Raw genomic sequence first — 22728 nt, 5'->3', positions numbered from 1 at the left:
TAAAGCCATAAATCCGTTTCCTTAGGCTGAGTGAAGGAAGTAAGGTGTCTGTAATTCAATGTATAATGTTTTTGTTTGTGAATTATATTTGTTTCCATTCAGTGCTTGGTTTGGGGCAGGTAAATAATGCCAATACTTACCTGTTACTACTAATAAGCAAATTACTGTCAGCTCCATTATAACTCTTCTGCAGAAATGCGGCTCCAAGGGGAAGCACATGTATTTGTTATTCTGGTCATGGTTTAGCACCAGGTGTTACAGACAATCGTTCATGGGTTGGTAATAGGTTGTCACAAAGGCAGAAAATTGCAGGTGAAAACAAATTGTCCTATGCTGATTATACAATCTCAAGTAATTATGGCTGGTGATGTTCGGAGGGCCAGGAACACTCTGCACTGCAGGAACATGGCAGAGGTCTCTAAGTGGGTCAGAGGGTTCTAAGAGATGCCCTGCCCCCTCCTGCTTCCTTTAATAAAAAGCTCTTGTTACTGAATGGTCATAAAAAGAGTTTTGTCTAACTGACAGGACAGGATTACCAAGAGCATGGTCCTGGCAGGCACCCAGTCTGCTAGTATTTAAATGATGAGTGCTGTTGTGACAACCTACGGGTGTGTGTGTGTGTGTGTGTGTGTGTGTGTGTGTGTGTGTGTGTATGTGGCTTTCATAAAAGGAGGCGCAGTTGCCTAGGGAAGTACAAGTGTAACCTGGAAGGTGGTAGCCGGGAACACTTCCCTGGTCCAGTCATGTTAGGGCAGTCTACTGGGCAGCTAACTGTGGGTGGATGATATGGTGCCGGGGAATGGATATTTGGTCTTAATCTTTGTGTCCTGACGCAACCGGAGTTTAGGGCTCTTAAAACTCCTGTAGTCTCCAGAATGTTCTACACCCATGAGATGACCAGCTAGCTGCTAGTCGCCTTTCGCGGCAAAGACCAAGGCATGATGAGGAGATTTTTTCAGCCCCACCCACAGCCTCTGGGGAGAGGGCCTGAAGGTTGATTTGGTTACCAGTGGCTGATGGTTTAACCAGGCATGTCTGAGCACAGGGCAGTGAAGTCTCAGAGAAGGTTCAAAAGGGCAGGATTGAAGTGCTTGAAGACGGGAACCTGTGGAGATTCCTGGGGGTGGGGCACTCAGAGAGGCAATGGTGGTACTGAGCCCTGTCCCCATCCCCTCAGCTTCTGTGTCTTGTTCTCTTTATCTTTGTAGTGGCTATTGCAGTAGACTGGAAAACATATTTAAATTTTGCTGGCAGGTGAATCAAATTTGAGGAGGGGGTCATGGGAACCCCATAGATTTGTAGCTACTTGGTCAGAAGTACATCTTAAACAGAGGGGTACTCTCTGGACTGAGCCCTCAGCCTGAGGGTGTGGCGTGGTCTCTAGGTAGATGGCCACTGAGCCCTCAGCCTGAGGGTGTGGGTGGCGTGGTCTCTAGGTAGACGGCATCAGAACAGAGATGATAAATTACTGGAAACCAACTAGTCATTACCTGGTGTCTTGAGGAACTATTAGAAACAGTCCTGTAGTGTGCTTGGTGTCTGAGGAGAGACTCATACATATGTGGCCACAAAAGTGGTCTGTGTTGTGGCAATATTATATAGTAGGAAATTAAGAAAGAAAAAACTTTTCTAATCTACTGAGGTGGTATTTTCCAAATAGGGACATTGGGAAGAATATTGGCTTCTAAAAAATGGATTATAATGCCTGGTATTGACATGCTATACAAACAAATCTTATAAATATGCATTTCACGGGGCTGGAGAGATGGCTCAGTGGTTAAAAGCATTGACTGTTCTTCCAGAGGTCCTGAGTTCAATTCCCAGGAGCCACATGGTGGCTCACAGCCATCTGTAATGGGATCAGATTCCTCCTTTTGGTGTATACATAAAAATACATGAATATATAAATCTAAAAATAAATAAATGCATTTCACTGCTGTAAGAATTTGTGAGAGTCAGGCTCGGTAGCTTATAGCACTTGAGAGGCTAAGGCAGGAGGATTGCTGTGAGTTTGAGGCCAGCTTGGGCTGCTAAGACTTTCCTAAAATAATAACCACCCCACAGAAACAAACAAACAAACAAAAAATCTGTGAGGATTCAAACACAGAGTCTGGGGTGAGTTTGTCCTTCCTAAAGGAATAGTGTACCGAGCAAAAATAGGCCAAACAGTCTCAGGCAGAGGAAAACACAGCTCATAAGTTCCTCAGACTCCCCGCTCACCCTTTCTTCTTTTCTTTTTCTTCTTAGATATGAGGCCTTGTCATGTTGCCCAGGCTGGCCTCAAATTCCTGGGCTCAAAGGACCCTTGTGCCTCGGCCTGCCAGGCATCAGGGACGCTAGGCTCACCGGCCTAGGCACAGCCTGCTGATGAAACCACAGGAAGGCGGGTCTCACATACAGCACCCCTAAAGAACTGTCTTTGTCCTCTGTCATTTGGGTAGCTGTTTCAGGCCTGGCTGTGGCTATGGGGTCAGCACATTGCCCATACTGCCTTCTTGTTTGTGAGACCTTCACAGGCACCCCTCCCTGGAAGGGAGATTGGGGGGAGGTAGCTATTAGTTGGGTGACCAAGCATTTTTTTCAAACTCAAGATTCTTTCCCTTATAGATAAAGCAGCATGGGGTTGCAGACCTCAGGATCGTTAGGTTCCAAGAAGGATCTCGATCAGCTTTGTGATGCAGATTTAGAGTGAATTGTTCCTATAGAATCCTGGGCTCCAAGAGAAAGAAGCAACAGTCTTGTGAAAAGCCTTGCCTTTCTGGTTAGACTAGTCTTGAACCCACAGATCCTAACTCTACCTGTCCCTTCAAAGGGCTCTGACAGGGGACCTCAGAGTTGCTGTATCAGCTAAAGAACTCAGGGCCCTGAGAACTTCTAGGGTAATGCCCCTCGTGTGGTAACTTCTCAGCACACACTGGCCTGTTCCTGCCTCTCTAACCCCAGTGATAGATGTCATCTGTCTCCCCGACACTTCCAGAAAAGCAAGTTTTGCTCAGAAACTTGATTTACTTTGCATTATTGCCCCAGGATGACGCCACTTTACAGTAAAGATTGCTTCTTGAAATGCAAAGTCAAAACTTGCATTTACGGGCAATGGGTAATTAGCAGTGACTCACATCTCACACCTTTCACTGGGCTCACCCTACCGATGCCACACTGAAGGGGTGGGTGAACTAAGCAGGTTTCCTTGGGAAGTGATATTGACAGCTGCCCCACAGGGGTCTTCAATGGCAGCAGTGGCCTCCAGTGGGCACTGTGGTACAAAAGGTCTTCTGACTGGTAGCATGTGGCTCCTGAGTTCATAAGCCCAGTCTCTGCGGTGTGGGATGTTGATCCTGGTCAAGCCCCTGGCAGGTGCTGTGCTGAGGCAGGTACCAGTCCACTGGGAAATCATTCTCAGTGAGTGTGAGAGGGCTGACGCTGGGCACTCCTGGGATGCAACGAAGTTCAGAATAGGGTGCCAGCCCTGGGCAAGCGAGATAAAACCGTTGTGGCTGAAGCACAAGGACAGGAGGCATGGATCGGAGCTGATGAGGCTTTACTCCCAGCTACAGTCCTCCTGTCCAGGGACAGCTTGCCCATGTGTGAAGGGCCCTGATGGAGGAGGATGCACATTCTACAGGGAAGTCACATTTCACCCTGAGCATCAGCGTGCACATGCGCACACAGAGACTGTGTGTATTGCTGGCTTTCTGAGTCAGGGGAGGCTGCTGTCAGTCCCAGCTGCCCTGGCATCTCCTGCAGCCCTAGCAGTCCCCTCATGGACCACATGACCAGCTTGCTGTGGATGATGAAGACTTACTTCATTTTTTCCCATGGGGCTCTTTGGTATCATTCATGGGTAGAACACATCCCATAGTCATTGTCCACAGGGGTCTTGTGTGGCAGAGTGCCTGGAGACCTAGAGAGAAAGAAGCAAGGGGTTAAGTTAGCACATTCCCCGAGTGAGTACCAGCCCCACGTTCAGGGGAACTCTGGGGCTGGGGCTGTTTCCTCTGCATTGTTCAGCCCCACCCGTAGCCTGCATTGCCTATTAGAAGACCGAGTTAACATCCCCATGGTCCAGGCCAGACTTCACTGATCATGGTGGGTTCGATGTGGGATTATTTTTTTCAAACAGGGTCTTTGACAGGGCTGGGTAAGCGTCTTCTGGGAACAGCGGGTCCAGCTGGCGATGCTCTGCGTGGCAGAAGTGCTGGCTTCTGTGGGTTTCCATCCGTTACCAGCCTTCCGTCCTGCCGGAGCAGACAGTCTTGGGCGCTGACACACTCCTGGGAGGAGGAACAGTGACCCTGAGGGAGACTGGGAGGAAGTTCCTAGGGCCCTTAAGGACACGCTATGTGCTTTTTCCATAGTTTTTTCTTTCTGCCTTCTAATACATGTTTATTTATAAATGCTGTAGATATGAATAATCCTCATTTAAGAAGCAATCTGATACTGATGTGGTGGTGTACGCCTTTAATCCCAGCACTCAGGAGGCAGAGGTTGGGGGATCTCTGTGAGTCTGAGGCCAGCCTGGTCTTCATAGTGAGTTCCCAGACAGCCATGACTATATAGGGAGACCCTGTCTTAAAAAAAAAGAAGGAAGTCATCTGGTCAGGCTTGGTGCCACCGACTTGCAATTTCAGTTGCTGGAGAGGCTGCAGAGTCCCAAATTCAAGGCTAGCCTGGGCTATGGTGAAATCAAGGCTAGCCTGGGCTATGGTGAATCAAGGCTAGCCTGGGCCACTTAGTGAGATCTTGTCTCAAAAATGAAAAGGGCCAGGATACAGCTCAGTTGGTAGAGCACTTGTCTACCAATCATGAGACCTAGTGTTCGATTCCCAGTAGCACAAACAAAAAACAGACACAAAGTAAGGCAAACCATGCTCTGGAGTGGAATTTTCCCCAGAGGGACAAGGTGTTCAGAATTCAGTCCCGAGGCCTACTTTTTCCTGAAGTGACTTTGCTTGAAATAGTTTATTTTCTGAGAATTTTGTGGTTTTTACTTCTTACGCTTACATCTGGTAACTTTTCCTTTTTGGACGTTGCCAGCCCAGAGAGGAGGAATGATGTCTAGATACATACAGACACCTTTTAATTTACACAAGAAGTAGAAGCAACCTTTGCTGGAGAAAATGAACAGCAGATGTTAAGTCAAATAACTGAATGTTTACGGCCTAAGGAATATACAGTCGGATTGTTTTCCTTCTGGTGCCATGGAACTACACTCCAAGCCTTGTGAGGGTTAGTCCTTGGATTTCTCAGCCAGGATGGCTCGTTCCCAAGGAAGGGGCCTCTGGTGTAACTCCTTATCACAGCTCTCTGCTGACACAGATGTGGACAGATTGTGAACCTCCAGTGCCCGGATGTGCTTCCTGCTTGCTCCAGCTGCTCCAGGGTGTCTGCTCAGCTCCTTGCAAAACCGGTTGTGTTGCTCATCCCGGACACACTGTGAGTCAAAGGGACCTTGGCTGCCGCCTGACAGCCCACCGGCGGCCCAATCAGCATCCTTCTTTCCTGTGGTCTTAGGTTCCGCCACCACTGTGGCGCGTGACCCCTTGCTTTTTAATCAGTCCACTTCTCAATTTTATTAGTGAAATAATTGTCTCTGCAAATTCCCGTTCTTGTGCACACCTTTGGCTTTTCTCCTCTGCTTTCATGTCAAACCGATAGGAAATTTAATCCCGCCTTACGTTGGCTTATCTGTGCTTGTATGGGCTGTGGACATTCGTGCCATGGTGTGTGTATGGAGGTCAGAGGACATCTTGAGGGACACCATATGGGTCCCAGGAATCCAATTCAGGTTTTCAGGCTTGGCCATAAGCACCTTTACCAGCTGAGCCATCTTGGTAGCCTTTGAAAAGGAAAATTAGAACAAGCAGAGGTTTGGTTTAATCTCTCCAGTGGGGAATTCGTTGTGCTGATACACTGTTCACAGTGTGTGCTTCTACTCTAGCCTTAGATCAACTTAACATCCACGTAAGTTGTTAGCAAAGCAGTCATTATTATATCTATTTAATTAAAAGAAAAAGGAGGCTGGAGAGATGGCTCAGAGGTTAAGAGCTCTGGTTGTTCTTCCACAGGTCCTGAGTTCTATTCCCAACAACCACATGGTGGATCACAAACATCTATAATGAGATCTGGTGCCCTCTTCTGGCGGCTTGCATACATGCAGGCAGAACCGTATATACAAAATAAATAAACCAAAAAAAAAAAAAAAGTTGATGGGGTGGTGGCGCACACCTTTAATCCCAGCACTGGGGAGGCAGAGCCAGGTGGATCTCTGTGAGTTCAAGGCCAGCCTGGGCTACAGAGTTCCAGGATAAGCACCAAAGCTACACAGAGAAACCCTGTCTTAAAAAAACAAAAACAAAAACAAAAACAAAAACAAAACAACAACAAAAAAGTCAGTTGGCAATGACTAAAATGAACTTCTCAACTCTAGAGAAAACCAATTTTGTGTTTGCGATTTTGTTTTATGTTCATTTCTTTATAAATATGCCTTTGACCATTTTTTTTTTTACAATTTATTTATCTTTATTTTTTTATGTGCATTGGTGTATGCATGTATGTCTGTGTGAGAGTGGAGAGTGTCAGATCTTAGAGTTACAGACAGTTGTTAGCTGCCATGTGGGTGCTGGGAATTGAACCCGGGTCCTCTGGTAGAGCAGTTGGTGCTCTTAACCACTGAGCCATCACTCCAGCCCCCTGTTGTTGTTGTATTTTTAATATATGTAATTAAAAAATTTTTAAAAAGTTTTGTTTTGTATTTTCAAGACAAGGTTTCTCTGTGTAACATTCCTGGCTGTCCTGGATTTCAATCTGTAGACCAAGTTGTCCTCGAACTCACAGAGCTCCACCTGCTTCTGCCTCCCAAGCGTTGGGATTAATGGCATGTGACACCACACCCAGTATGAACACCTGTTTTAATGGGTTGTAACATCCTAATTTTTCACTAATAATGAGATCAATAAAATTTTAAACACATTTTATATCTGTGATATATCTACAGTATAAAAGGAATTGATTTACCTTTGATAATTATTCTTTTTTTTTTTTTAGATTAAAAAAAATGTTTCTAGCCAGGCTAGGTGGCATATGCCTTTAATCCCAGCACTCAAAGGCAGAGGCTGATGGATCTCTGAGTTCAAGGCTAGCCTCTCTACAGAGCGAGTTCCAGGACAGCCAGGGCTACACAGAGAAACCCTGTTTTGGAAAAACTGGGGGAGGCGGGGGCGGGAGAAAAGAAAGAAATTGCATCATCAAACCTCTAACACTGAAGAGACTGAATTGGTGATGAGAAGCCTCCCAGAGAACAGGTCAGGGCAGATGGTCTGCTTGTCAGTTCAAACATTTAGAGAAGAATATCAGCAGGCTTTCTCAGATTCTTCCAGAAGAACAGAGCAAGAAGAAACACATCCTAACTCACCTTATGAGGTCAGTGTTACCCTAATACTACAACCAGAGACAAGGATGCAAGAAGGCTGCAGACCAGCATCCTGCATGTGTGTGTGTGTGTGTGTGTGTGTGTGTGTGTGTGTGTGTGTGTATGTGTTATGTATATAAAAATCCTTAGCAAAATAATAGCAAACAAAACCCTACAGATATGACAAGAATTATACACTAAGGCCAAGTGGGATTGAGCCAAGGAAGTTAAAGGTATACTGAAAATTAAAAATCAACAAAACAAACAAAACCTCCCTGAAAGACCTAAGAGCATTTAAGTAAATGGGCTATATCCTTGTTCATGAATTAGAAGACTTAATGAGTTCAGACGATGATACCACCTAGAGTGGTCCACAGAGGCAGTACTGTTACTACCCAAAGTAAAAAAGTTACCCCCTTTCTGTAGGAGCAGAATTTACACTTTCAAACAAGGGGCTCTGTACAGTCAAATAATATATAGAATATGAAGAAGAAGATTGGAGGTCTCACATTTCCCAATTTTAAAGCTTATTGCAAACCTACACTAATCACAACAAAATGGCGTTGATGTAAAGATAAGTCATTGACCAGTGGAATAGAATTGAGATTTCAGAAATAAACCCCGACTTCTGTGGTTGACTGATTTTTTTTTTTTTTTTTTTTTTTTTGGCAAGGGTACTATAATCTTTTAATGGAGAAAAATAGTCTCTGTAGCAATGGTGCTGGGAAAATGATTATTCATGTGTTTTAATTGGACACTATATTAGTCAGGGTTCTCTAGAGGAACAGAAAATACAGAATGAATCTATATATATAGAGAGAAATTTATAGAATGGATTTATTAGAATGGTTTATAGGCTGTGGTCCAGCTAGTCCAACAATGGCTGTCTACTAATTTGAAGTCTAGTAACCAGTATTGTTCAGTGCACAAGGCTGGGATGTCTCAGCTGGTCTTCAGTATGTGCTGGAATCCCTAAGAAGTGGGCTCTAATGCCAGTGAATAAATGATCTTGCCATCCAGATCCAGACCAAGCATCCTTCTTCCATGTCCTTTACATAGGCTGCCAGCAAAGATGTGGCCAGATTAAAAGTGGGTCTTCCCATTTCAAATGATTTAATTAGAAAAAAAAATCCCTCATAGTTGTACCACTTGGGTTTTAGTTAATTCCAGTTGTAGTCAAGTTGACAACCAAGTACGGCCACTATAGATAGACCTTTTGTCCTGCATATAAACAGAAGCTCGGGGGGCTGGAGAGATAGATGCGTCAGTGCTTAAGAGTGCTGGCTGATTGGGGAGCAGAGTTTGGGACTCAGCACCTGCCTGTAACTCCAGCTCTGATGGGTCTGACATACTGCTCTGGACCCTAGGGTACAGGCACACACATACCCACACCTACAAATCAGAATAATAAAATAATTTTTTAAAAGTAACTGAAGGAATTGGGAGAGGGGAAGAACATGGTCTGAATATATTACATGAAAACACGTTTTAAGTTAAAAAATAGCTCAAAATGGATCAAATGACTCACTATAAGAGCAAGGTCTGTGACACTTCTAAAGGAAAAACATAGGGTGGAATATTCCTGACCTTGGCTTTGGCGGTGAGTTCTTAGATATGATAACAAAAATATGAATCACAAAAGAAAAATGCATAAGCCATACAACAGTCGAATAAAGAATTTGTGTGCATAAAAGGGCAATATTAGCAATGGGAAAGACAGCAGTCAGAACAGGAGGAAACACTTACAGCTCAAATGTCTGGTGACGTCTAGTGCCGGGTATATACATAAAGTACACTTAAAATACAACACAGAAAGACAGACACCAAATCAAAAGCCACAAAGAGCTGGGTGGTGGTGGCGCATGCCTTTAGTCCCAGCACTTGGGAGGCAGAGGCAGGTGGATCTCTGAGTTCGAGGCCAGCCTGGTCTACAGAATGAGTTCAAGGACAGCCAGAGTTACACACACACACACACACACACACAAAACAAACAAACAAACAAACAAACAAACAAACAAACAAACAAACAAAAAAACCTCTGTCTCGGGAGGAAAAAAAAGTCACAAAGGAATTTAGTAGCCATTTCTCTAGAGTTATAAAAGAGATGACCAAGTACATAAAAAGATGCCCATTACATCGGGGCAATGCTAATGAAAAGCGCTGTGGCATTCTACGTCCATCCGTGAAGATGGCTGTGATTTGGGATAAAAAGAGAAAGCTAATAAACACCGTGAGGAGATCAAGACACTGGAATTCTCATTTATAGCTGGCGGACATGTAAAACAGTGCAGCCTCTGTGGAAAGCAATACTTTTGTGGTTACTCAAGCTAATCAGAATTTCAGGACTTAGGAATTCCACTCCTGGTCATAAACTGCTAATACCTGAAGAAGGTACCAGCAAGGGAAATACTTGTACACGAATGTTCTTGTACACGAATGTTCTTTTTTTTTTTTTTTTTTTTCCGCAAGACAGGGTTTCTCTGTGTAGCTTTGCGCCTTTCCTGGATCTCACTCTGTAGACCAGGCTGACCTCGAACTCACAGAGATCCACCTGCCTCTGCCTCCCGAGTGCTGGGATTAAAGGCGTGCGCCACCACCGCCCGGCTTACACGAATGTTTTTAGCAGCTCTGTTCATAATAGCCGAATGGCAGAAGCAACCTGGAAGTCTGTTAACCGTGAATGGATAAACCAATTGTGGCAATACACATACAGTGAAATATTCAGCATCCAAAGTAATGAAGCAGGCTGGGGCTGGGGCTCAATGGTAGGATGTTTGCCCAGGTGCCCCAGCACCAAGGAATGAAATATCGATAATGTACTCCAAGGAGGGTGCACCTTGAAAACCTAATGTTAAACAAAAGAAACCAGACAGAAAAGATGACCTTTTGTGTAGTTCTATTTCAATGAAGTTTAAGTAGATGCATGGGGATAAATATATGTGATTGCTAGGGGCTGTGGGGCATGAAGAATGGAGAGTCTGTTGCTTAAGGGATACACTGGATAGCACTGTTTGGGAGCTTCATCAGTGGACCTCAAAGTGAATGTACCAAATGCCACCCCACAGAACTCCCCACTGGCCCAGGAGGACTCCAGGGAGTTTCTTGAATTACAGAGCCTCAGCTTTGGTAGATAAATGGTTACATACCTCACAGAAGTGAGAAGTTGTAGTTTAAGGTTTGTTTGTTTGTTTGTTTTTTGAGACAGGGTTTCTCTGTGTAAGCCCTGGCTGTCCTGGAACTCGCTTTGTAGACCAAACTGATATTGACCTCGGAGTTCTGCCTGCCTCTGCCTCCCCATGCTGGGGCTAAAGGGGTGTGCCACCACTGCCTGGCTTGAGAAATTGTAATTTAAGTGATGGCTATTTTATTTTTTGAAATTTTAAGTGTAGGTCCTTGAGTTGGCTCATGGGTTAAAAGGGCTTGCCACACAAACCTGATCGTCTTAGCTGGATCCAGAACCCATACAGAGGTAGATGGAGAGGACCATCTCCACAAAGTTGTCCTTGGACAGGAACAGGTGCACAGCAGCATGTCTATACAGGTACACAGTGGCATATGTACAGGTGGTATCTGCAACATCGTACATACAATGATAGCAATGAAAAATAAAAACAGAAATGAAATTGTAACTGATACAAATTAGAAGTTACATGTGTATCAATGGGGGCAACATAATCGTGTTTGATACATTTGTACGTTTCATAATGTTTAGATGAAGTTAAACGTAATCATCTCCACGGACATTTGCCAATTCTTTGTGGTGAGTGCTTTCAAAATACTTTCCTCTAGTTGTTGAAATGCACAGTACATGCTGTCTCCAGCTGTGCACTGGCACCCTGGAGCTTCCGGCTCTTATCTATGACTCAGTACCCAGGGGCATGTGTCGTTGTTGTTTAAGAAGTGATGGTCATGTTAAATTGCAGTAAGTTGAAGTCCGGGGACCAGAAACATGTTAGTGTCAAGATGTACACATATACATAGGAACTGAGAGAAGGCTACAGAATTTGTGCTCATTCTTCCATCTAGATGTGTCTGGTAACATTTCGAAACAAAAAACCAGGAGGAATGCACTGAGCAGGATCACAGAGTTCTAATAGTACTGGATGCAGCAGAGGATGGACAGTGAAGGCAACTTTGGGAGGTCGTCTGTGGGGGTCTTTGGAGGAACTGTTTCATGCTTGTGTGCTTGCCCTCATATGCAGCGTCATTTTTAAGACAAACCTGTCCTGCAGTGTTGCCCAGGGCAGATTTCCCTTCACACATGCTGGAGCTCTTGCCTTTACCTACCAGTGAGCACCTGGAGATTAGCTTTGTCCCTCTCAATGGCTGAGGTCACCCCCTCACGACAAGCAGTTGCTGAGACTTGGCCAACACGTTCTATTTACCCTCCACACAATCCATGGAACGAGGATTACTCTGGCCTGTTTATACAGACCAGAGCACCCAAGTACAGAGAAGAGATCTAAATCTTGGATGTCTGCTCCCCGAGCCCAGGCTCTAACTACACAGAATTCTGCACCTTTGAACAGTGTGTGTGTGTGTGTGTGTGTGTGTGTGTGTGTGTGTGTGTGTCTGTTTAAAATTTCTTTTTGTTTTCTATACCAATTTTAGCAGAGTCTTTCCTGAAAGGCGTGTCTCTGGGACACCCGGAATCTTGGCCTTACCGCAGCTTTCTCTCTGCTGCTTCTGTTAAACCGGTAACAAAATCCTTCCCAAGAGTAGCTCCAGATCTGGATCCTTCCAGCTGAAATAGAGTGGCTGTAATTCCGGTATTCGTTACTGTACCATTCATAGTTGACCACTGTGTGCTGTGCTGAGACAAGCCACGTTTATTTCTGTGGGAAGCTGTGGGGGTTGGGGCAAAGGCGCCTGTCCCGTCCCCTCTGACTAGTGCCTCTGTCTCCCTCTCTTCCTCTCCCCTCCACTGTGTGTGTGTGTGTGTGCGTGTGTGTGTGTGTGTGTGTGCGTGTGAGTGTGTGTGTGTGTGTGTGAGTGTGTGTGTGTGTGTGTGTGTGTGTGTGTGTGTGTGTGTGCTGTGTCTTTGTGGCTCTGTACTAGGGGATTGCAGGTGTGGTCCTGGCTCAGTCTCCATCTTCTCTTCACACTGTGTTATTGTCTCTCTGGAAACTGAGCCCTCTGGTGTAGAATTACTGTAGCCCCAGCTGACAAACAAACCTCACCTGAGCAGGTTGGGAGGGATATATTTGGGGAGAGAGAGAAAGAGAGAGAGAGAGAGAGAGAGAGAGAGAGAGAGAGAGAGAGAGAGAGATTTGCTGGCCAAGGGTGCTCTGGTTTTGTGAAGGACCAAAACAGAACGCAGCTGGATGCACACAGCCTCTGCATTCCAGCTGTGGGTGAGGAGGGAACATAAATTCCCTACTTGGGATCTAGCATGAAGAAGAAATGCAATTTAAAACCTCAAGCTCCACACTTTCTTCCTGTGCTCAGCAGAATGGCAGGGTGCACCCTGGCTGACCCTGGCATTCACAGCCACATGGTTTCCTATTTAGATCCACTTAGCGGGAAGGCATGTTCATAGGGAAGGACCCTGAATGCTTGGCGTTTGCTGGGACTCTGAGAACTCCTCCTGGGGTACTGATCCATGTTTTGGATACATGGAGGAAGGACACTGGGCACAGATTCCTCAGCATGTATTTGTGGATGACAGATTCATGGCTAAGGAGGCCAACTTCCCAAATTCGCTGTTCAGGTGGGGCAATCAGAGTGGGACAGAGCAGAAACATGTGCTGAGTTCGGGGAAGGTCCCTAATAGCTTTCTTGGCCCCTGAAGTTGTCCAAACCACTGAGTGAAGAAACAGACTTCCTTTGGTACATCTGACCAAATCATTGTCTGTAAACTGGCTAGGTTGCCTCAATCTAACTGCAGTCTTCCTGCCTGGGAGAGAACTGGGAGAGGACAGAATGCATTGACAAGAGCCTTCACTCCAAAACTAAATGTAGATGTCGCTCCTGGATCAGGCCACTGTCTTTCTGAGCCCATCCAATTATCTTTTTTTCTCTCATAATACCAGTCATTTTTTTATAAAACTGAATGTAGACAGGAATATTTTCTGGCAGATGAATGGTGCACATAACTTTGTATAGCTTAAATTCTGCAGATTAAATTAAAGGCAGATGAAGGAGTGCCTCCAAAACCATGACCTTGGCTCCCAGTGCAAGATGAGCACCCCAGCACGAAGCATGGTCACGTGATCACGTCTGATGCTTTTGGCAGAAGCGGATGACTGAAATTGGCAAGCCCTCCACACCAGACTGTAGTGACCTTTGCCAGGCTTCACATGTCAACTTTTCTCTAGGTAGGGGAAGTGACTTTTAGGGCATAGATTATATTAATAGTCAGATGAGGGATCATCTTGCCAGAAAAAAAAATCACCCTCCCATAGAGGCTTTCATGTGTATGATGTGGTAGATATTAGACACCCTAAGGTCTATGTCTAACATCCCAGGGATGTCATGACCAAGGACTAAGGAGGCACATGTTTGCTTGAGGTGGAGATGGGAAAGGGGAGAGGATGCCAGGTCTCTCCATATGCAGCTGTGCTCTGGGTGTGAACGGAGTTTAATTTTGCCTCTTTATCATAGTGGTGTAAATAACAGCAATGCCATTCATTTTTCCTAATGGGAAAAGTGCCACACAGGGTCTTGGGGTACCGAGACTCTGGTGTAATCATGAGTGAGTTGACAGGCTGTGTCTACTTCAGAAGGAAGAGAGGGGAAGTGTTATGCTTGGAATGTGAAGTGTCTTCCACAGGATCATATGTTTGGATGTTTAGTCTCTAGCCGGTACACTGGGGGAAATGGTGAGCCGTTAGGAGGTGGGACCTGCTGGGGGGTGGGCCTTGACGCTTTACAGCCTGTGCTCACTTTCGTCGACTCTCTGCTTCCCTGGTCAGTAGAACTAGAAGCAAGCAGGATTCATTGCACTCCTAGCCACAAGTGTTCCTGCTGCCATGCCTTTCCGGCCATGACAGAGTACCTTTAAACTGTGAGCCAAATAAACTTTTCCTTCCTTAGGTGACAAATTTGGTCAACAAGACCTGTAACAACAAGGAAAGTAAGCAGTATGAAAGGCATGGTGAGAGGGGGCAGTAGCAAGCCAGGGTAGTTGCTGTGGGCACAGCCCCAGGAAGAACCAGGTAGGAACATGTGTAGGTTATTGTATTAGGTTTTGGACAGGGCAGGTGGTTCAAGAGGACACTGAGACATATTTCTATGGATGAAGGAGTTTATCAGAAGAATTGCTAATGCCATACACAGAGACAGACAGACAGACAGACAGACAGAGGGGCAACAGCATGGCAGGGGCTCCAAGGAGAGTTTAGATCCCAGCACCAGAGACAGGCAGCATGGTGGCATCTCTGAAGAGAAGCAGAGCCTGTGTGGCTGGGGAAGGAGTCTCTTTTTATACATCGGGAGTGGGGTGGTGGTGGTTCACAGCAAGAGTGCTTGGCCAGTCTCTCTGATTCTCAGGCAGAAGGCAGGGAAAGACGTGGGGAGCAAGACGTGGCACCCCCACATACTATGTCAGGGCATCAGCCAGCCTGCCAGCCCCAACAGTAGCTTGCCTGTCAGTGTGCGTGAGAAGAGAGGCTGGGTCCTAGTATCACGTCCTTACACACTGCTTGTCTTGCCTCTTTGTCCAAGACTCCATTGTTCAGTGCTTTCCCCAAAGTCCTTCCGGGTCTAGGGGGAAAGCATCTTCTGCGGGGTATTACTAGGGTGACCTGAAGCCCCGGGATGAGGAAGGAGCACCATCTCCTCAGTCACACACCAGCAATCCTGCTCATGGCTCGTCTGCTGGGTGGAAGAACATGCCTGTTTCCTCTCAAATGTGTCCTCAAGGTCCCGACCAAGGGCTTGCGGAGGGAGGAGAGGCCTGGTGGCTTGGAGTTGGATGCCCTGCTGAGTCACAGTGTATGGGAATGATATCAAATGAAGGAGAGTTTTCTGCTGACATAAAAAGGCACTTAATAAAAGTGTAGCGGTTCTCAGGGAACTGTGTTAATGCCTACTCAAAGCAGGTTCCGAGGTCAGTTTCTCTGCTTTCGATCTATGGCTCTGGTATCTCCTCTCAAGACTTACTCTTGCACTGAATTACTGTTTATGGGGTGGCTCGTCATGCATACTCACTTCATTTGTTGACTTTAGGTGTGCCACTAGAGTGAAATCATCCTGAGGAGATTTTGTTAGATAAGCAATGCCATAGTTTTCTTTTCTCATAGTCCAAAGAGCAGACTCCTGTGGAGTATTCAAAATAATTGTTCACAGAGCAGCATCTCCTAAGTCCTCTGTGGTGGTGCCCTCCTCCTCCATTGTATGCCAGCCTCTCCCACACTGCCAACTCGCTACCCTTCAGTCCCCTAATTAGTCAAATGGGTCTGACCCCCCTTTCCCCGAGGTGGCTGCATGAGTTAAACATGCATCCTGGTGGACGGAGTTGGTACTTCATAGAGGTCCTCTTGTAGCTGCATTAATTACACACTGCTGTGTAACAAATTGCCCCTCCACTTAATGGTGCAAAACCTATTCTTGTTTCCTCACAGTTATTGTGGGTCAGGAACCTGTGCATGAATTATGGGCTTTCCTGTTCAGGATCTCTCACAAAGTTGCAATCCAGTGTCAGCTGGGACCACAGTCAAGCCGGGATGGACGTGGGCAGGTTCTGCTTCTACATTCCACCTGAGGTGGCTGACAGAATGGGGTCCCCTGTAGCTTACAGCAGGTCTGTGCTGGGGCCTCTCTCAGTTCCCTATCTCTTGGTCCTTGGGTGGCAGCTTGCTCCATTAGGATGAGCAAGTGCCAGTGACAGGGTTAAGGGGAGCGTGGGGAAGCAGGCCGTCACTGTCCTCAGAAGTGACAGGCAACACTGTTGCTGTATTCTGAGGAGTGAGTCATTAGTCAAGCTATGCGCTGGGAGTTCCAGCATTGGAGACCACTGGGAGTCATTTTGTAAACTGCCCACCACAACTGTGCTCAGCCTTTTGCTGTCTCTGCAACTCAGGAGAAATAAAAGCTATTTTGAAAAACAGTAAGACCAACAAAACCCCATCACCAAACTATGTAACAGTAGAAGCCTGTAGTTTAGACCTTGGTGTCTGTATGATCAAGGATTCCCTCTGGGAATGGAGGCTTGAGGCTTTTTTTTTTTTTTTAATTTATTTTTTTTCTTTATTTTTTGGCCATTTGCTGGGTGACTTGTCTTGCTCAGTCAAGAGCGTGCGAAGAAAGGAAAATTCACGAAGGAATGTTTGGTTCCTTTGGCATACAGCCCCCAAAGGAAAATCTGTGTTATTTTATTTATTTATTTTTAACACGAAATACTTGCAAAGACTCACTGGGTTAGCTGAAGTTTCTGTTTAGCTACACAGAGTTTGCACATTGCGACAAACTGCTCTCTGAAAATGACCGGATGCTGTGGGGGCTATTCTAAGAAAAACAGGAAGTGAAGGAATTAAACTTCCTCTTCTCCCTCATTCAAGATTGCCTGCGTTCTTTCCTTCAGTTATCTGAGGAGTAAGAGAGAGACAGTGGGATCCTGGGCAGGGAGGCGCACAACTGAAGTCCCCGTACTTGTGAGGCTGAGGCAGAAGAATCGTGATTAGAGCCATCCTGGGCTACATAGTGAGACCCTGTCTCAAAGATAAAAGCAAACCAAGCCCCTGGAGTCCATAAAAATGGATCAAAGTAAAAATATACAATGAAAAAAATTGATATTTGGAAATTATATGTGGGTCCCTCATCCTGTTAGGTGTATCCGTAGGAGGAACGAGAAGGTGAGTCAAAGGAATTCAAAATGAAAATCAGAAAAGTGAATAAAGAGCTAGATATGTGCAATGAGTCTCTCTCTCTCTCTCTCTCTCTCTCTCTCTCTCTCTCTCTCTCTCTCCTTAATAGAAATACCTTGAGCCCCAGAATAGAGTCTTTTATAAGGTCAAAGTAATATTTAGGGTCCAAGGGTGTATCTCAATGGGTAGTTCTTGGGGTCCTGGCTTCCATCTCAAGCACCACACATGTATATGCGTGTACACCTGTGTGTATATATATACATATATATATGTATATATATCGTGCACACACTGGCTCACAAATACACACACCATGCTTAAGAGATGCTAGCTGATCCTTTTTCGTATAAACTGTTTAGCTTGGTGCCTAGGATTTTTTTTTTAAAGATTTATTTATTTATTATGTATACAGTATTTTGCCTACATTATGTCTGCATACCAGAAGAGGGCACAAGATCTTGTTACAGATGGTTGTGAGCTACCATGTGGGTGCTGGGAATTGAACTCCGGACCTCTGGAAGAGCAGCCAGTGCTCTTAACCTCTGAGCCATCTCTCCAGCCCCTGGTGCCTAGGATTTTATATGTGGTCAGCAAATACACTTTTTTCTTCATTGTCAGTTTATTTATTCTACTTATCCCTGCTCCGATATGATATTGGCAGTATGATCCTAGAGTCCAAATTGACTAGGCCTTTGTTTCATGAAGATCTTCCAGTCCTGGGAAATTCAGCTCCTTCTAAAGACTTGCAAGTTAGGTCTAGTTTGGTTGAAGTTGTCTTTGAAATTAGAGTCAGTTTTCCTATGGGCTAATGGTGCAAGTGGATCCATTTCCCCTGCAGAGCGCTGTAGTCCAGTGGCAAAGTGGGAAATAATAGTAATTTGCAGCCTAGTTTCAAGTGATTAGCTCACAAAGGCTCCATGGGAAGCCAGCCACGATCACTCCAGCTGATCAGTATCCCATCCCTGCCTTGGTTGCTCAGTCCCATTCAAGTCTGATGTGTTAGATGTCCTCACTATGAGAACCAGGATGTAATTTCTCCACCCCCTGCCCTGGTACACTGTTGCCCGCATAGTGTATCCCTGCATAGATGGATGAACAAGTTTGTGGTGACAGAGCACTGGCTGAAATGATACCACGTCTGAGTCTGGACTTGCTTTGCTAGTGAGAGAATTATTCAGAGTCCATGCTAAGTCTCAGAGCGGTTTCCTGATGTGGGGACTGCAGACAATAATACCATCTTCCTTCTCTTCACCAAGGACTGCTAGGGGCTGAAGTGAAATGCAGGGCCGGGTGCCTGTGTCCCCTGTGACTAACACTTCCTATAAGTATGAAAGGCTGGAGTCCACATATATACTCAGGGAATGGCAATAGAGTAATTAATGCAGAATTCCTCGCTGTATGATTCTGAGACCAGAGGGCTACTCGAATTCCCAGGTACTCCCAAAGGGGACATGGTGACCTGAATCACTTCTCTAGTGTACAGACAGCTCCCAACTCGTGATGGTTTGACTTAGAGTTTTACCTCCACGTAAAAGTATAACCACACAGCCTTTCTGTTTTCCGCTGTACAGGAGATAGTATTTTATTATAAAATAGCTTGTGTTAGGAGATTTTGCCTGCTGCCGGCTAATGTAAGTGCTTGGAGCATATTTAGGGTAATGTCACTAAGCTGCACTCTTCACTAAGTTAGGTTTATGCAATTGATAATAATTATAGATTACATATTGATTATTAATGTATTCATGAATTTTTCACTGAAGATTCTTTTGAGCAATGATAGTTTCATCAAGACATGGCCCCAGTGTAAATGAGGCATATGTATGTTGTGGGTGAATTGCATTCTGTCTACCCCAGGGTAGATTTTACTCAACTCTCCCCCTGGCTTGTGGAGTCAGATTTGATTTTCTTCTGCTGTCTCTCCAGCAGTAGGGACTGTGTCTCCACTCATCCCGATCAAACAGTAGCCCCGTCTTCATAACATGCTGAGTAACTTGAGCTGTGCAAAGTGAGACCGCAAAGGAGGCGATCAGTGTACTTGGAAGGTCTGACGACTGAGCTTCCAGTTTTCCTTTTGAAGAAATTTGCACTTGGCTGAAGGATTGATTTAACCTCATAGGAGCCGCCAGGAAGGTTTGACAGGGACTTGGAGCACGGGGCATGTGCTTCTGACTTTCCCAACCGCCTTGCTGTGTGACCTTAAGGAGGTCACACGAGCTTCCGCTTTTGCAAAACCAGTGGATTAGACAAGATGGGCTGTGATAGTCTCAAAATACAGAATGGAAAAACTACCCATAGACAAGTTTCCATTACCATAAGCTCACTAAAAGTATAGTGGCCTTTAAACTGGGGGGCAGCCAGGTTTTTTTTCTTTCCTTTCTTTTCTTTTCTTTTTCTTTTTTTTGAGACAGAGTCTCTCTGTGTAGCTCTAGCTGTCCCGTAACTTGCTCTGTAGACCAGGCTAGTCTTGAACTCTGTCTCAGGAGTGCTGAGATTTCTCTGTCTTTTTTTTTTTTTTTTTTTTTTTCTGCTGCATCAGTGGTTCCTTTGCTGGTGTCATTCTTTTCCAAACATTGAGTTTTCCATCATTTGTGTTCTCTGTCTTTTTTAATGGATTTTTTTTTTCCTTTTTAAATCAGCTGGCTTTGTTTTTCTTGCTTTCTGCTTCTGTTTCCATGTGTAGCAGTCATGACTCACTAGTCTTTTCCTCCGTGAATGCGGGTCCAGTTGTTTCTGTAGGTCCATCCCAGTCAGATTCTGGCAGGAAAAGGAAGTCCTAGAGGGTATTCGGGGCTCTTCAGCCAGCAGGTGAACCTGTGTTCCCCTTGTGGTCATCGGTGGAACAACAGCTTCCTGAAGACAGCCACCGATCCCAGAGGCTCAGCTGCTTCTCCACCCGTCACCACTCAGAGACATTTCTTGGCCCTATTCTTTACAAAATATCCTGTTTTCTAGCCAAATCAGTGTATTTTGTTGTATCTTGCCTGTGATATGTATAAGCGGTAGATATTGAATCAAACCGTGAAAGTAAGACAAGACAAAATGTACATTTGACAGGTATCCAGTTACATTTGAGTGGGCTTGCTGCCCTAGCTCACCAGAAAAGCTGGTGTTTCGCCAGCTTTTCTGGTGAGCCATCTGTACAAGGCAAGGAGTGGACTTAACACTTGTAAGATGGTTAGCAGTTTCACCGTGAAGGGTATTTTGAGGGCTGGCCTTCAGGCAGGCTCTGCTGCGCTGATTTGTGGACTTGGGGCATGGAGTCAGAGCAGAGGCCCCGGGCCTCTGAATGTGTGCTCCCTGGGTGAGCATCACATCTGAGAGGATGCAGTATCTGTCACTGCCAGGTGGAGAGTCTGTCCCAGGACCCTAGGTGCTGGGGTTGACATGGGTGGGCGCCTCTGAGTGAGCAGACACTCTCTGCTGTGCACCCAGAATTTCTTTGGGACCCCTGCAGACAAGGAAGGGTATCCTACCATCTCCCACCAATGGAGTCTGCAAGCCAGGGAGGTACTGATATCTCTTATCCTCTGTGTTGGCACAGAGAAGGCAGGGCTTGGGGAATGCTTATTGGATGAGTGAAGAATGAGTACATTGATGGAAGATCCCTGAGAAAGAATTCTTAGAGCATAAACCATGATGAAAAAAAAAAAAAAAAAAAGGAACGGGTATGGGTACAGACAGGGTGAGGTCCCCACTCTGCCTGTGTGGCAGCTTCCGGGACACAGTTGCTTCCTGGAGGAATGCTTGCAGCATGGGGTGTTTTCTGTGCCTTCCTGGGCAGGGCAGGGCAGGGCAGGGCAGGGTATTGCAGCTGTTTAGTTTCCGTTTCTCTGGGGGAGGCATGGATGAAGGAGTTCAGCTGTAGGAAGGGCTTAAAACAGCTGAAGAGACAAATGAGCTGTCACTGGGAGGCTGGTGAGGAACCTGGGCCAGAATCCATGGGAGAGTGTAGGCCAAAGGCAGCAGGCATTGATTAAAGTCTTAACGTACTTTTTTAAAATCAGTTCATATTCTCTCTTTCTCTCTGGCCTGTTCGTCTCCCCCAATCCCCATGTTTTCAGATCACACCCAAGCTCACCCCACTCTCTACCCTAAAACTACCTCCTGGAAATGCCCATCGTTCTCCTGGCCTGAGGTCTTCCTTTTCTTGTACTCTCTGGTCTGACTCTCGGGGTGTTGTGGTGTCTCCGCCCCTGCCATGCACCAGCCATGACAGATACTGCATCCTCTCAGATGTGATGCTCACCCGGGGAGCACACATTCAGAGGCCCGGGGCCTCTGCTCTGACTCCATGCCCCAAGTCCACAAATCAGCGCAGCAGAGCCTGCCTGAAGGCCAGCCCTCAAAATACCCTTCACGGTGAAACTGCTAACCATCTTACAAGTGTTAAGTCCACTCCTTGCCTTGTACAGATGGTCCAGGTGAAACACCAGCTTTTCTGGTGAGCTAGAGCAGCAAGCCCACCCGTATGTCAGAGGACGATTTGAGGGGGTTCTCTTCTACCATGTGTGTCCTGGGAATTAAACTTGGTTCCTCAGGCTTGATGCATGCACCCTGTCTGAGTCATCTCATCGGCCCCTTGATCAGAATACTTAAAAAAAGTATGAGTGTTTTGCCCACGTGTATTTTATGTGCACCATGAGTGTGTGCAATGCCTGTGTAGGCCAGAAGAGGGTGTCGGATCCCCTGGAACTGGAATTACAGATGGTTGTGAGCTGTTGTGTTGGTGCTTGGAACTGAACCTTGCTTGGGTCTTCTGCAAGAGCAGCAAGTGCTATTAACGACCAAGCCATCTCACCAGCCTCAAACTTTGGGCTTTTAAAATCACACCTTTAAGCCAGGAGGTGGTGGCACATGCCTTGCGAGGCCAGTTTGGTCTATAGAGTGAGTTCCAGGACAACAAAAGCTACACAGAGAAACCCTGTCTCAAAAAACAAAACAAAACAAAACAAAACAAAACAAAACCAAAAATGACTCCTTTAAGGAGTAGGGAATGTGACTCGGTTGGTCAGAGCAGAGTGTGAGAAGTGCTCAGAGCCTTGGGTTTGATCTCTAGGGAGGTAAAAGCAAGGCTTGGGGATGCATCAGCCCTGCAATCCTAGCACTTGGAGAAGTGGAGATGGGAAGGTCAGTTCAAGGTCATCCTTATCTACTTAGGGAGCTTGAGGCTAGCTCTGGCTAGAGACACCGTCTCATAACAAATAAATGAATAAATAAACAAGGAGATGAAGAAAGAAGGTCACATCTCGACCACACGAGAACCAAATATATCCCTTATATATCTCTAAGGTATCTGGGTTAGTCAGCTTTTTATTTCTAGGGAAAAACACTTGTGACGGGCAGCTTAAAGCAGGGAAGGTGTATTTTGTCTCCTAGCTTCAGAGGTTCAGTCTGTAGTGCCTTGAAAGCTCTGGGGGTTGTTAGCTGGAGTACACAATGCCCTTTCATGGGGAGATCCTGGTGTCTATATATGTGGGGCTTCCCCCTCTACCCAAAGGGGGCTTCTGCCTAAGC

At 45.8% G+C, this 22728-nt stretch overlaps 1 protein-coding gene and 1 non-coding gene across 2 annotated transcripts in view; one reads left to right on the top strand and one right to left on the bottom strand.

Annotated features, from left to right (window-relative positions):
* Nucleotides 1–22728, top strand: part of Rab31 (RAB31, member RAS oncogene family) — a 129582-nt gene that overhangs the window by 25883 nt on the left and 80971 nt on the right. The gene's annotated exons all lie outside the window — the stretch shown is intronic.
* On the bottom strand, nt 19742–19806 carry LOC131923767 (small nucleolar RNA SNORD42). The gene has a single exon (XR_009382697.1). It is a non-coding gene; the product is annotated as a small nucleolar RNA SNORD42 (small nucleolar RNA).

The sequence above is a fragment of the Peromyscus eremicus genome, chromosome 13 (assembly GCF_949786415.1).
Source record: "Peromyscus eremicus chromosome 13, PerEre_H2_v1, whole genome shotgun sequence".
Taxonomy (NCBI): domain Eukaryota; kingdom Metazoa; phylum Chordata; class Mammalia; order Rodentia; family Cricetidae; genus Peromyscus; species Peromyscus eremicus.
Note: the sequence above shows the minus strand (reverse complement) of the source record. Positions and strands in the feature narration are given on the sequence as shown.